Source organism: Phyllostomus discolor, chromosome 3 (genome assembly GCF_004126475.2).
Source record: "Phyllostomus discolor isolate MPI-MPIP mPhyDis1 chromosome 3, mPhyDis1.pri.v3, whole genome shotgun sequence".
Lineage (NCBI taxonomy): Eukaryota > Metazoa > Chordata > Mammalia > Chiroptera > Phyllostomidae > Phyllostomus > Phyllostomus discolor.
This window is the reverse complement of record NC_040905.2, coordinates 49,609,215-49,613,674: the sequence shown is the minus strand read 5'-3', so window position 1 is coordinate 49,613,674 and position 4,460 is coordinate 49,609,215. Positions and strand designations below refer to the sequence as shown.

Genomic DNA, 4,460 nt, shown 5'->3' with positions numbered 1-4,460 from the left:
AGCAAAATTTGTGTGTGAGAAAAAACTCTGCCAGGGGATTAGTAAACACAACCAGCCACTGTCCCCGCTTAGGCAGGATGACTCGTTCCTGTGTGGGATCCAGGGGCTTATTCTCAGCTAAGTCTTCCCTTCTCCTTGGAGGAAGATAAATTGGGCACAAAGGCCCTACTCTGGGTGGATGTGGATGGAGCAAGCGGCCAGGAAACAGGTCAGGAGCTCATGCCAGACTTGCTTATCCCAAGCCCTAAAGGTGATCTCTAGGCGGAGACATGCCTGTAGGTGAGGCTGATGAGGTGAAAGCCAGGTTAGGGGAGACAGGAAAGGGAGAGAGGAGGAAAAGAAAACAGTAGAGACAAGGACTACAAGTCATAAGGAATAAACTGAAAAGAAAGTGGTGTTAGAGCCCACAGAGAGAAAGAGAGCCTGGGGCTGCCTGACCCAGGGTCCTGTGGTCAGGCCTCGGAGACCATCTGCAGGCTCCTCGGTCCGGTCCTCGTCAATCTGGCCCGCCGCAGTGGGTCTGCGCTCCAGGCAGCCTGGCTCTCCATGCGGAAGGACCAGATATTGTTGCCATGTAAGAGTCTCAGTAAAAGCCAACCTGCATCCCTGATGTTTTCCCCATAAGCCCACTCTCTGCCTCAATTTTCTTTGCCATTTGTCCCTATGGATTCAATCTTTGTGTTGGAGCAAACAATTAAAGCTAAGGTTTCTTGATCCATGCACTGTTCTAAGTGCTGTTCATGTACTAATTAATTTGCACAATAGCTTTGTTAGGTATGTGCCATTATCATCATCTCCTCATTCTAGATGAGGAAACTGAGGCACAAATGGTGAAGTAACTCATCCAATGCCATCAAGCTGGTAAGTGGTAGAGGCAGATTGTGAACCCAGTCTGGCTGGCTTCAAAGTCCACGTTGTTCCCACTGCACTACACTAATTCCCAAAATGAAAACAAGTACATCAGGAAGTTTACCACCATGGCTTCCAGCGCCATGTGTCACTTACTAATTGAATTTTTTTTAAGGATGAGAAGTTGTTTTGAAGATAATTAATGAGAAACATTTGGAACCTTGGCCTCTGAGCATCTTTCTGCTGTCCTCCAAATGGGTTCACTAACAATTACTCTTCATACTTGCGTACCCACCCCCACGCACATACCCCTGAGAAAGGCAGATCCCACGAATCATAAAACTTAGCCTCATTCATTTGTCATACAGTATATAGGCGCAGGTCATCAGGTTGGCACAGCTATTACATCAAGTATCATTACCCAATTATGGGAAGCCAAATTACAGCACTGGGTGGTAGAAAAACGAGTGCTTGTCATCAAGTTTACTGACACTTTTCTCTCAGGAAACATAGTAACTAAAAAACATAATAACTAAAGTAATAACTAAAAGTGGTGAGATTACATAATGGTATTAGTACCAAAAACAATAACAGCAACTGTCCCAAGAGCAGGCAGTCCTCTCTCGGGCAACCATTATATGTTAGAATAGAATTCTAGAAGTGTTATCATCATTTCATAGCAAAACTCAAACCAACTGAGGAAAATTCCCAGGTCCCAGGAAAGAAGTAGAAACTCAAACCCAAAAAGTCGAGCAGGCGCTAAGGCAAATGGTTGAGAGGAATGTCTGAAGCAGGTGCCAGCGGAGAGGATGGGTTTTACGACCCGTAGAAGAGAGAACTTGTCTACAAGCTGCCCCAGGTAACAAGAAACAGAAACTGGCCTCTTTGAACAGAGCTGAAAGCCAGAAAGGGCTTTTCTTGTCATGAAACAAGGAGTAGAAAACCTTGCCCACGGTCTAAGGAGCAGCAGGAAGTTGACCATCTGCCCAGCACCGTGGGTGGGGAAAGAATAGACCTCCAGAAACCAAATTTCTGAGGTTGTATCATGTGTGGGTGTTGGTCAGAATTTCTCCAAACCATAACTGAAGAAAGTTATAGTAAAAAAAACATAAAAAGTACCCAAGAATGGACCCACAAAGGCAAATGGGAACCCAGGGACAGAGACGCCTGCCCACTGCTGGCTCGCCAGGCTCCACGGGAAACTACCTGCTGAAGAGGAGCTCGTGGGAAACATGTCTAGTTTCATGAAGAAAGGGGCCATCCTGAAATATGGTGAGCAGATGAAGTAGTTGGGAAAGTTAATATCGCATCAACTCTATAAAGTGGAACAACATGAAAAGGTTTTTAAATAAGTACACTTAAAATATTCAAAAAGAAGAAAATAAAAAGACACAAAGCACTATCAGGACATAATGAAAAAGAAACATGCAAATTCAAGAAAGCAGAGCTTTCTGACATTATATAGGTACACCTGAAAAATATAAGCCGTGAATGGGAAATGATGGTGGTGCACAGTAAAGAGGGTGGGGCAAGCTTAATGCAGAGAAACCAATGGTCTTCCTGTGCAGGTAAGAGCGATAACCGCTTAGCATATGTAATAGCAGAGACCTAATTCATAATCGCCACAATAACAAAAATATAAAACACCCAGAAATAAATATGAGAAATATTTACCATCTACATGAAGAAAACTTTAAAAGCTACTTAGAGATGAAAAGAAGACAAAAAATGTAAAGACAAATTTTATTTATACATATAGGAAGATATGACATTAAAAAATGTTTAGTCCTAAGTTCACCTATTCTTGTTTGTTTATTTTTCAGAAAGAAACATTGAAAAAATAATGGCCAAAGGTTTCCCAAAATTTAATGAAAACTATATACCCACAGATTCAGGAAGTTCAGCAAAACCTAAGCAAAACAAAGACAAACCACAGGACTACCTGCTCCTGGGCGGTGTAGTTCATGTTCCTCTGCTTCCTGGCCCTTGGCCTCAACGGCGTGCCGCCACATCCTCGGTCAGACCAAGGTGCACCCAAGCTTGCTGCCCTTCTTTGTATTTATCGGACCCACAGGTACCGGGGTCACACTGGGTATCTCGTACCTGGCCCATCATTCAATCCAGATATCTGTTGGGACACATAAAATAACCCAGACGCCTGGAACAGACTGGGCCCCAGTAATCAATACAAGTCCTACTCAGTGAATGCAGATGGCAGCAAACCGAGGAAGGAAGGCCTAGACTTCTAACTGAAACTCTGAAGCTGCTTAGAATGAAGGTCTTCCAGGAGCCATCTGCACAATTTTCCACTGAACCAGGAAATAGTTCTCCTCCAAAGACACAAGATCGTGTGGATACACTGCATTCAGGTTTATGCTGATTAATAAATATTTGAAACTTGGTGTGGGGGGGAGGAGAAACAATGGAAGCCAAAAGAAAATGAAGTGACATCTTTAAAGTGCTGAAAGAAAAAAAAAACTGTTAATCTAGAATCTATAACTAACAAACATGTTTTCCAAAAGTAAAGACAAAAATAAAAACATTTTCAGGCTTGCAGTAAAAGAAGTGAAAGAGGATATTTTTAAAGCTGAAAGAAATAATCCCAGATAGAAATTTGGATCTGTACAAAGGAATAAAGAAAACTAAAAATGGTAAATATTTAGTATAAAGTGATTAAATATAAAATACTTATTTCTAATTTTTAAATTTCTTTTAAAAGACAATTGATTGTTTAAAGCAAAAATAATGACAACATATTGTGGAATTTGTAACATATGCAGAGGAAGAATACACGACAATGTTAATGATACAAAGGATGGAAGGGAGAAGTGGAAATATACAAGTGTAAAGTGGTATAATATTTGAAGACAGATTGTGATGAGTAAAGATAGTTATTGTGAACCCCAGAACAACCAGTATGAAAATAAGTTAATTAAAAAAAGGCTATCATCAATAAGACAACAGAGGAGAAATGATAGCATATAAAAATACTCAAATCCAAAAGCGGATAGAAAAAGTGGGTAGAAAAAGATACAAAGAAGGAACACAGATCAATTAGGTCAAATAGAAAATGAATAGCAAACTATTATATTTAAATCCAACTGTATCAATAATTACATCAAATATAAATTGCCAAATATTAAAAATAAAAAGCTGAGGTTGCCAAACTTGCTATTCTCAACAAGTGTTATCTACAAGAAAGCCCACTTTAAATACAAAAACTCAGAGACAGTAAAGGCTGGAATAGAAAAAGATATACTAGACAAACAGTAATCATAAGAAAATGGGAATGGTTATACTTATATCAGGTTAAATGGATTCAAAGCCAAAGGTTATTGTCAAAAATAAAAAAGACATTTTGTAATAATAAAGTGGTTAATTCATTAAGAAGACATAAACCTACATATTTATACATTCAAAAAACAGTTGGGAAAAATACATAGAGCAAAAACTAACAGACCTGGAAGAAGAAATACAAAATTTCAATGCTTTTTTTCAGTAATTGATAGAATGAGTAAATAGAAAATCAGTAGTGATACAGAAGATCTGAACCACAATTCCTCTATTTAATGGTTATAGAACATCACAACCTAAAACAGCAAAAAAGTATC

General features: G+C 39.4%; 1 pseudogene; it reads left to right on the top strand.

The window, feature by feature from the left end:
- Positions 1–269: 269 nt before the first annotated feature.
- Positions 270–3,098, top strand: LOC114492580 (annotated as a pseudogene).
- The last annotated feature ends 1,362 nt before the right edge of the window (positions 3,099–4,460 follow it).